The sequence below is a fragment of the Grammomys surdaster genome, unplaced genomic scaffold (assembly GCF_004785775.1).
Source record: "Grammomys surdaster isolate TR1022 unplaced genomic scaffold, NIH_TR_1.0 99, whole genome shotgun sequence".
Lineage (NCBI taxonomy): Eukaryota > Metazoa > Chordata > Mammalia > Rodentia > Muridae > Grammomys > Grammomys surdaster.
In genome coordinates this window covers 7,419,933-7,431,270 of record NW_021604578.1, presented here as the reverse complement: position 1 = coordinate 7,431,270, position 11,338 = coordinate 7,419,933, and the positions used below count along the sequence as shown (strand labels likewise).

General features: G+C 43.9%; 1 long non-coding RNA gene across 1 annotated transcript; it reads left to right on the top strand.

Moving 5' to 3' along the window:
- Positions 1 to 4,673: 4,673 nt before the first annotated feature.
- LOC114634387 lies at positions 4,674 to 10,222 on the top strand. The gene is made up of 3 exons (XR_003713320.1): positions 4,674 to 4,774; positions 4,868 to 5,041; positions 10,117 to 10,222. It is a non-coding gene; the product is annotated as an uncharacterized LOC114634387 (long non-coding RNA).
- Positions 10,223 to 11,338: the final 1,116 nt, after the last annotated feature.

Below are 11,338 nucleotides of genomic sequence, written 5' to 3'. Positions count from 1 at the left end.
TAAATATACGTATATCTCAAAATTATAAAATGATCCTTGGCACTTTTTAAAAAAGATTTATTTGTATTTTATGTGTTTGGTTTTTTTTTTTTTGGCCTGTGTGTATATGCACCATGTGTGTGCAGTGCTTGTGGAAGCCAGAAGAGGGCAGTAGATCTAAAAATGGAGTTAAAGATGGTTGTGAGCGGCCTTATGGGTACTGAGACTCAAACCCAGGTTTTTTACAAGAGTATCAAGTATTCCCAAATGCTGAGCCATCTCATTCCTTAGCATCTGTATACAGATGTGAATAGTTTGGGGAACTCACATTAATGGACCACAAAGAGAAGAGTTTGGACCATCAGTGACTGGATTGTCCTGTGCCATTGTTCCAGAATCCACCAGCTTCTGTTATTTTAAGAGACGAATTTGGCAAGGTAATAACTATTCATTCATTTTCATACTAAACACTTCAGTCACTGAAACCCACTGATTATAACAGCTGATTACAAGCTGACATTCTCTAACACTGGCAGCAGCACCTCTGTGACCCTTGGTCCTTTCCATTCATAGGCAAGCATATGAAGTAGCACTTCTCTGGGAGTTTGTGGGGCATAGGCTTGGGGTGGTGAGTGATGCTGAGGCACTATTGTGTGTCAACACCAGTGACCGGGTGACCTTTCATAAACTTGCTTTTCCAAATCTGTGACATACAGCACACTCTGAAGCAGAAGGCCAAGCATAGAGGTTCCCTCTGCCCAGGTCTGTGGGAGGCACTGCTGGGCACCAGCTAAAGGCCAGGCTCTGCTCTAGGCCCGTGGAGTAGAGAAAGTGAGATAGTGCTTGTTGCCTGGGGCAACTTACAACATCTTGTGTTAGGACTACTTGTTCACAGGTCCACATTTCCAAGTGCTGGCTGGGGAGGTGGTTCCTCTTCACCACCCTCACTTACCTCCCCAGAGATGCTACCTAGCAGATAGTCAGTAAACAGGAGTTGGTTTGGGGGGGTTATAAAACACCATCTAAAAGTTTTAGTATCTGCCTTTCAACCGCATCCCTCTTTGACATCTCTCCCCCAAAAAACTGAAATTTCCCGGTGATATTGCTTCATTTGCAAACTTATGAATTCAGGTTAGAAAAAAACCCAGCATTTATTTATGCACAATCTAATTGTCTCCTCTGTGTGTGAGATGTATACATGTAGGTGTGCATGTGTGTATGTGGGTACATGGACAGAAGTGTGTGTGGAGGCCAGAAGTGGATGCTGGTTGTCTTCCTCTGTTGCTTGCCATCTTATTTATTGAGACAGGGTCACTGAACCTGGAGGTTATTGATCTGGCCTGGCTGACTGGCTCCAGGGATGCCCAGCATCCACCCCTGCCCCACCCTCCCACCCCATGAGTTACACTCATACCTGGCTTGTACTTGAGCCCTAGGGATCAAACTGAGGTCCTCTTACTGGTGTGGCAGGCATTTTACTGACCAGAGCAATCTTTTCAGCCCTTCTAATTGCCTCTTTTGAGGATAATTGGTGTTGAGGAGGAATCCACAGAAGAGGAGTAGAAAGCTGGGAAAGGTTAAGGAAAATAAAGGGTAAAGAACTCGGACCAGAAAGCTGCACTTCTGGAGCCCCTGAGACTGTTGGCGCAGGGAGGCAGGAGGTGGATGCCACCAATATCCACAAAATCCATTCTGTACAAAGATGGGAGAGAGGCTTCTGTGGCCCAGAGCTGGACGTCCCTGCCCAAGGACAATGGGGACCACCACAGGAAGTAGAATCTTCAAGAGGGGTTTGGGGTTTAGGTGGTACTATAGTTCATAAAGACAAAAGGCAGTGGACATTTAGAATAGAAACCTAGAAAAGAAAAATGTCTCTATAAAACAAACACATTTCAAAGGATAGAGGACGAAGATTCTAGAAGTTTCTAGAGAGCAGGTGCTAAATATTATTAAATATAATTATAAATGTTTATTGAGTACTTACTGTGTGCCAGAGCAGTGCTAAGTGCATCATATTATTAATATTTAATCTACATAATAACCCTATGACGTAGGCACTGTAATCACCTCCATTTTATAAGTGGAGATGAAACAGAGAGGGTAGATAACTGAGCCAAGGATATTCAGCTGGTAACTAGAAGATGTAAGATTTGAACTTAGATACCCATTTCCACAACACATTGCTTTTCACCTCAAAGCTGCTTTGATGTCTTTCTGAAGTTAGTTGCCTTCGTTTTCTTGGTAGACATAAGCACATTCATGAGCCCTTTCCAAGGCCTTTTCTCAGTGTGGATATAACTCCTGAGTGGCTCCTTAGACTGCTCAAGTAAAAGTTATAGCAAGAGGCTCTTTATAAAAGCAAAAAACCCCAACTGTTGAGTGGGGATACTACACTTTATGTTTTTTTTGATTTTTAACCTAAATTCAAAGTTGAATCAAACCTCTTGTTTGGAAAAACAAAGTTTTGACTGGACATAAACTTCAGAGATAGAACTTTGAAAATACTATGGATTTTAAAAATTTATTAACAAAGAAATAGAAAATAATATCTTAACATAAATGGTCTATGAAAAAGTATGGTAGAGACAGATGCTCATAAAATTTCCTTCTCCGTCCCCTACTAGGCACTTGTAACTAGGACCCAACTAATGGCCTTGCTGGGGACTGTGTATCCCAGAATGCCTTCCTGTTAAGTATGTGAGCTGTGGTTTAGAGAAACTGCACATCTGGATATCGATAAGTGCAATAGTCTAGAGGCTACAGAATCACAGAACGAAGAGATCCCTGAATGGATGGATGGAGGACGGCCCCCTTGACAACTTTATTCCCAGGAATAAAACTGTTGTCCTGAGCCATTACTTGAATATATGGATCTATTTCATATAGAAATCTTCCTGAAGTAAGGCAATATAATTTTCTTTGTCCACTCACATGTTATGAGACTTACACTTCTTCTGGCAGAAGGAGCATGGCACAGTGACAAGTGCACTGTGGTACTTGTTAGGCTTGTGCCTGCATCAGCTCTCCCATGACTAGCAGTGGACCTTCATATCAATGGGATACATATGCTTCACTACTGTGGGTAGGTAGCAGTCACCATGGAGGCTCGCCTGCTTCCTCTCACCCATACCATCACTCTGGTGTACACAAAGCTGGTTCCATGATGGTGCCTGTGTCTCTCTGGCCTCTGAGGCCTGCACTTCGGACTGCATGGCAGGCCAGAAGTGGCCTCAGACACTGCATGGTCCTCAGCTAGCGAGAGGAACTGTGGTGGTTCCTGGAGGAGGCTGGTACCAAGTTCTGAGATCTCAGAGTGCATGCTTCTTCCTAATTCCACAGTATACATACAGCAGAGATTGGCAGACGCTGTGAATCAGAGCTCCCCACCCTCTCTCAGAGCTATCTGTTAAATATTGACCAGTGTGTGCTCTCTTATCCCGCTGGTGAGATAATTCAGGGGTGTGTTCTAGAGTGCCTTCCAGCTCTCCCCCCCCCCCCGCTTTCTCTCTCTCTCTTGCTCTCTCTCCACACGCACACCATCCAGCTCTCTCTGTTTCTCTCTGTCTGTCTGTCTCTGTCTGTCTGTCTCTATCTCTGTCTCTCTGTCTGTCTCTGTCTGTCTCTGTCTCTCTGTGTCTCTCTGTCTCTATCTCTCTCTGTCACACACACACACACACACACACACACACACATTTTTTTTAAAATCCAAGCAGGACTAAGCTCCAGCCCCCCATGCATGGTGGTGGCCATCTAGGACAGTCAGCTTTTCTTGGCTCGCTCTCTCTGCCCCCAGCGACTCTGCTGTCGCTTTCTGTCACTTTCCAAGCTGACAAGAATCCTGTATCACAGTCTACATTTGGGGGAGCTCGCTGCAGGAGAGGAGACAGTAACCTGTAAAGTCGCTGTTATAAAAAAGTGCATAAGCAAAGCCCTCTACAAAACCAAGCTCTTCCGATGAACAGACAGGTACCCGACTGACACCACAGTATGATTGCTAATTAGCCAGATATTAGAATACTGTACTTAAAACCTAGTTGCCTTCAATGGCTTTTAATTTGTATTCTTTGAATAGTTCCATGATACATTAAAATGGAAGTCTCTAGTCTCTCTGCCCCATCCAAGCAGATAACACGTACTCTGGCAAGATGCCAACCTCCATGTGTCATTTGGCTGGAAGATGGGGGCTTCTAAAGGCTTTGAGGTTTCTGGTGTGCTTTGCTTATTAGTCCTGGTCTGTGTTAACAACTCTGTTTGTTATTTATTTTAAATACTGTGTTGATCTTGTATTGTGTCATGTTTAGAAAGTGACATGTGCCAGGATCCCCGTGATGCTGTAATAAGACAGAGTCCTTAGAAAGTGTTGCCACAAACCCAACATTGCAAAGAGAAAGACAGAACGTGGAGGGATTTTCTCTATTAAAAAAAAATGGTTCTTTATGGTACCTTTATGGTGAGATTATAATAATTTCACTTCTTGTAGTTAATAGTAAGTGACATATGCTATCATTTGGATCTTCACAGTCTTAGATGTTAAAGGCTTGGTCCCCAGCCTGTTTGTAGTACTGTTGAGAGAGGGTGGACCCTTTAAGTGGTGGGCCCAGCAGAAGGAAGTTAGGTCGTTGTGGGATACTGTGGTATTGCCTTTGTAGAGGATATTGGGAACCTGATGCTTTTGCTTCCCGTCACTTTCAGGTGAAAAGGCCTCCCCTCGCATACATTTCTGATGCCATGACATACCAGTTGCTAAAGGCCCAAAACACCAGGGTAGTATCCATAAACAGAAACCTCTGAAAATGTAAGTCAAAACAGACTCTATCCAGTATTAACTTGAATCTGTCAAGTATTTCATCATAGCAGTGGAGAGGTGAGTGATACAATGTCTTATCAGGTACCAGCAGTGAAGATGTTGAGGAAAAACAGAACATCAGTTGCAAAGAAACGGCAACATGATTTAGCAAGAAAAGCACCAAGCGAGACCCAAGCTCAGCAGCTGGAGTCACCAGGGAGGACGGTGATACATGAAGCATTCAGGCCTTGGTGTTCTCGACACATCTTCCAAAAGGTGGGCACTGAGCTAGACATACGTTCATTTCGGCACTGTCATTTTAGGGAAGTCTATCAGAGTGGAAAAAGGCTCACATTTTAACTACAAACCACAATTTGCTTGTCCTGTCTGAATCTTTCAGGGCCTGGAAAATGCCTGGTCCTCCTGTTTCCCTGCTAGCTTCATTATGAGAGAATCCCAGAAAAGAAGGCTTTCACATGGGAACCAAAAGGGGTGACAAGATGTTCACAAGTTTTCATTATCAGAGAAATTCCTAATCTGATTTGATTTTGAGACAGTCTCATGTAACCCAGACTGGCCTCAAACTTGGAATATAGCCCAAGCCAACCTTGAATTTCTAATCCTCCTGGCTTGACAGGAGTGAATCAGTACATTTTTTTTTTTTTTTTACCATTTAACTAGTGTGTGTGTGTGTGTGTGTGTGTGTGTGCGCACGCGCGTATGTGTGTGAGTGTACGAGTGTGTGTGCGTGTATGTGTGTGTTTGGGTGCCTATGTGACACAGTGCATGTTTGGAGGTGAGAAGACAGCACGTAGGACTCAGGTTTCGCCTACCAAGTGTGTTCCAAGACCTGAGCTGAAGTGCTCAGTCTTGCTGACAAGTTCCACGGAGTCATATAGCTAGTCCCACACCCAACGTTTTAAAACCAATTATTTATTTTGTTTGTGTGTATGTAAGTCTGTGTAGTCTGTGTATATGAGAGAGTTCACGAGCACACAAAGGCTGGAGGATAGCTCGTGTCCTGCAATTGCTCTCTTCTTTATTCACTTGAGACAAGGTTTCTTACTGAGTGAACCTAAAGTTAGGCTGGTGACCAGTAAGCTCTAGGCATCCTCCTGTCTCAGCCCCTTTCCTCAGCACTGGAGTAATAGCTCCTTGAGTGACCATAACCATATTTGTATGTGGGTTCTGGGGACTTAAATTTGGGCCCTTGCAGGTGTACAGAAAGTGCTCTTACCTGCTGGGCCATCTCCCCAGACTCTTCTCTGCCATTTTAAGATACAAGATCTTACTCTGCAGCCTCATGGGCTGCACAGGAACTCAGCAATCCTCTGGTCTTACCTGAGTGCCAGCATTACGGATGTGGACAACCATGCCTGGATTTAAAATATAATAATAATTTCCAAGACGGGAAATAAACCAGTCATCAAGCCAGGAACTCTAAAACACAAGTTCTCTTTGCAGAGCCCTCTCTCCCCGACTTCATACACCCATCTGACCATTGAGGAACACAGCTGCTTCTGACCATTGAGGAAGGCAGCTGCTGTAGTAGGTGATGTCGTGGGCAGAAGCCCTGCTGGGCTGTGCTGTAATAGATGATTTCATGATGTCACATTGGTGAGCTCCATTCATGCCTCAGTGAATCCAGTGGAGAAAGGCACCCATTGGTTGCACTGGGCCTCTACACGCATGTGTCCCCATGTGTATCTACACCTCATGAAAACACACATTTATATACCCCCCACATGCATGTGTCCCCATGTGTATCTACACCTCATGAAGACACACATTTATATACCCCCCCCACAGAAATACATAAAAAATGACATACAAACATTGGACCAAGCAGAGGAGCCTTGGAAATTTTCCTTTTATGATTATTCTAGTTCACTTTTGAGATCTCAGAGGTTTTGAACATTTTGTTTTAAAGGTTTGCTTCCTTCACTAGGTTACTGCTAGTAGGATATTGACAAAGAGAATCGCACCTAAACTCAAACGATTTACTTTTGAATGTTTTAAGGGTGAAAAGTGCGTAGAAATATCACTAGAAATATAAGATCAATTGTCAGTTAGTTTTTAAAGCCTCACTCAGTTAATTTTTATTTGTGTATGTGTGCGTGTGTGTGTGTGTATGTGTGTGTGTGAGAGAGAGAGAGAGAGTTAATGTGTACCCCTGTGCTTAGGAGCCCATGGAAGCCAGAGAGGGTATCAGCAGAGACACTGGAAATGTAGATACAGATGTGTGTGAGCAGCCGTGTGGTTGCTGGGAACCAGACCTGTGTCTTCTGCAAGGGCACTAAATACTTTTACTAGCTGAGCCATCTCTCCAACACCATTTTTTTAAACTATCATCTTTTTCCAAAATAATTTTTATCCTCTGTAAACTATCAATTATGAGGTCCTTAGGCTCCTTCTGCATGATGATAGAGGAGTCCCAGGACATCTACAAGTTTGACTGTGCAACCTCTTTGCAGCCCCCTGAACAGATGCGAGCTCTTGGGAGTGGTTTCAGACATAGCCTTAGGTCCCTTGTTCACTTGTCAGTCACCCTGGCAGGATGGAGGGGCTGCCTTCAAATGACCTGCTAGTTCCATCTTCCCATCTGGAGCAGACAGACTCCTGGCAGCTGAACACCAGTTAAGAGTGAGCATTTCAGTTCGCCTTTCGGCCTCTTTTCTCTTCTGCTGTTTCCATTTCACTTGAGGCTCAGTCTTGATCATATCTTTTCATAGCTCTCTATTAAGGAGGAGGGGGAGGGGGAAGAGGGAAAGAGATGATGATGATGATGATGAGGAGGAGGAGGAGGAGGAAGAGGAGGAGGAAGAGGAGGAGGAAGAAGAAGAGGATGAGGATGAGGATGAGGATGTTGGGATGTAGCTGTCAAGGCTATTCTTTGTAAGAGAATGGGGCGACAGGATAATCCACTGGGCCCTCAGTGAAAGCCCTGCATGGTTCTTCCCTGGAAGTTTCTGTTGGATTTGCTACCTGCGCCTGAGCTACCCTGTATGGTGGCCCTGATATCCCAAAGAAGATTTTTAACCCTTTCTATGATTGTTGTGATTTTTAATGTTCTCTTCATTTTTGACTTGCTTCTATACTTTGTCAAAAAATAGATGCTTTAAAGAGAGAACTACTCAGTAATTGAGAGAACAAGGCACACATATCAATGATTGATGGGAAGACTAAGGGGGTCCCTCTCCTGACACTGAGGAAGTGTTTACTAAGCAGATGCTGTGGGGTGGCTGTTTTGCTTGGTATTTCTTTTAATCCCCCACAACTTCTCTCTGAGATAGACCTGGGTCTTCCTGTTTTATAGTCTTGGAAATGGATCCTTAGAGAGACTTAAAAAAAAAATAACAACAGGCTCTTAACTCTAATTTTAGCACTCTTCCCAATACCCATCCTTTTGGGAGGGATAAATGCAGTCTTTGCATGGCAATCAGGTGTATCTTAGTCAACAAATACTTATCAAGTGCCTGCAAGGTACCACCCAGCATTTGAGTAGTCACAGTGTCCGTAATCTCTCAGGCCTCACCAGGCCTATTTTGAGGACCAACATAAAATTTGCCAGCAGTTTGCTGGGTTAGTAATTCAGTCAGTGCCCAGAGCAGCAGATTTTCTTTGACTGATACTGACTAACCCTGCCCATCTTCTCTGCCCTTAGCATCATGCCTTCACATGGAGGGTCAATAGAGGCTTGCACTCACTCAGTGCACTGGCTTTCTCCAATCTATAATGGCAGGCACTAGGGCCCTGGTGTTCTGATGTGATACTTACATTCATATACTTTCCTTTCTTTGCAAACTGAATAATTCACATTCATCAGTTTTAGCAAATCAGTTTCAGAAATTTAACCCTTCCTTCCTCTAAAGAGGCTCACATGTTTAAGGAAGAAAGGAATTGAGCAAAGGTGCCAAGAAACCTTTTGCTTTCTAAAGCCCTTGATACCCAGTTTTTAGGCTAACTAATAGGTCCAACAGCAAAGGATATAATCCCAGAGGTTGTGCGTTCCTGAAATTAGAGGGCACCTTATTTATTCTTCATGTTCAATGCTACACTTTGGTGTTAGCATCCAGTCAGACTCACACAAGTCCGTTGAAAAGGGAACAGAGGTATTCAAAACTCAACCGTGAAGGAACAAAGTGAACTCAAAACAATGTTTCTCCTCCTGGGTGACCTGTCACCAGTGAGAAGGCCATGGGTGAAAGCCACACCTCCTTTACTGATTCACTTTTCTTTATCAATTAAAATGTAACTGAACTCAAAATGGGAGTGTAGCCCCAGCCAGCACTGTGCTCCAAGTAGAGTCAGGCTCCAGTATGCATGGTGGAGTGAAGAGATTTTACATTAGAGCTCTGGGCAATGGCTTTTAATCCTTCCCTTATATGCGTGTCACTGAGTTAGAAATAATATCATAAAATAGTCGCTTTAACCAAATGACCTGAAGGACGAACTGATCCAACCCAAGTCTGGTTTTACTTAAAACAATGAAAAATCAACTTTATTGTACTTAAAAACCTGTCCCAAGAATCCATGTCCAACTGTGTTTTTCTGGCAACCACGGGCAGATTACTCAACTGGTCTGTAGGCTGACTTCCTTGTGTATAAAATATACAGCTGACAGGTAATAATAGTACCTGACTATAGAGTTAATGTAAGGAATGAATACTTGAAATACACAACGATTTAATGAGACACGGAAGACCCTACAAGGGCTGAGCCGTGACGCTTCTCTGTGAAGCCATATCGACAGGCTCTGTGACATCACTTTAGAAATACTAGATCGATACTTCTCTTTACTCTTTAGTTACCAACAGTAGAGTCTGCATTTTCTACAAAGGCATCCATTTGCCCTAGACTATTTACGGAGTATCTGCTATTATCCTCCGATAGGTGGGACCAAAGGATCTTCATCCGGTAGAGTTCAAATAGCAACATGGACTTTAGTAGATCGTGAGCATGACAATCAAGCCCCGTCATTTGAAAACCAGAGTCTATAGTGGTGGTTCGCACCTTCCTAATGCTCTGACCCCCTTTAACAAAAGTCCTCACGTTGTGGTGACCCCCAACCATAAAATAATCTTTGTTGCTACTTCAAAGCTGTAAATTTGCTACTGTTAGGAACTATAATGGAAATATCTATGTTTTCTGATGGTCTTGGGTGAGTCTGTAAAAGGGTCGTTTGACCCAAAGGGGTTGCGACCCACAGGTTGAGAACCACTGGTTTATAGACATATACTCATTGTATGAGGTGAGTGATATGATCTCATTTATTTTCCCGAGACGATTCTATTTACCCTGCGGACTGGTTTGAGATTTGAGGCCTCTCGGGATCTCTTCTCCCAATGCAGACGCTGAGCTTCCTCCACGTTTCCCAAGACAGTCTTCACTTCGCTGCTCCACCCTCCCGATTTCCATCGTTCTGGCAGACTTCCGTTGTTCTTGGACTATTGCGAAGGTTGGGTAATTTATGTCCCAGCTCTGTTCTCGCACTCGCTGCCTCTCCTCTTTTTCCTTTTCCTTAAGTTTCATCAGTAAAAGTAGCTTAGGGCATCGACCAGTTCTGTGAGTTTTGTTGTGAAAAATACTGGTTCTCTGCTTCCACTCTCACATGCCCTCGCTGAGGAAGCCGGGTCACCACTCACTGCTGATTTTGGTTCATCTTTATGTGTCTTTGAACATGTGATGTTGCTGCTGCCTGATTATTCCACCCCAGGTAAGCTCCACCTTCTTTCCATGAGAAGAGGATTCAGTCCCACTCCTCCGCCCCCAATCCCCGTCCCGCCTTGACACCAGACTCACCATAACTCCCCACCTGAGTCTAGAACTGAGCTTTAATTTGGGTTTTATAGGAACTGGGTGTTTACATGACTGTAGCTACAGTTCATAGTTAACCTACAAAAAATAATTATTATTTTTCCCTGAGGTTCGTGTTAACTATGGTTGTTTCCATGTTTTAGGTTTTGCTCCTCGGGGTGATGAGGAATTCAAGTTCAGTTATTCCTAACTGCGACATACACAGCAGAGTGTTTCTAGTATCTGTGTCATCCAAGTATTATAATATTGCTTTTCAGATATTACTGTCGGGGGCCTTGCACTCTTCCAGGGCTCAGGTGAGGAGATAGCCTCAGCTTTGCTCACTCAGAATCTTCAGCCAGGACCTGTCTTAGTTGCCTTTCCTTGTTCATAGTTCAAGCCCATGAGTTCTCTGTAGTTGGGGCTTATTGATGAACCTGTTGTGAAGAACCCCTTGGAACCTGCTCGTATTGGTCGGTAAATCTATTTCTGTCTGCTAGCAACAAGTTTCTTTAGTCAGCTTTCCTGATGACAGTCAGTGGTAGGGAAGGAAAGCCTGGCAGAGGCTACACTGCAGACCTCATGACCAGGAAGCAAAAGAGGAGGGAGGGGCCAGGATGTGCGGGCCTTTGGGGGGAACATTCAACATTCAGCTCTGACAAGGGACCTTCCCAGACTTGCCTTCTCACACCCCACGTGATGTTGAGAAGTGATTTAAAACCAGGTTTGCTGCCCACATAAACAGTATGCTGCCTATTTTATCATTTTTTCTTGTTT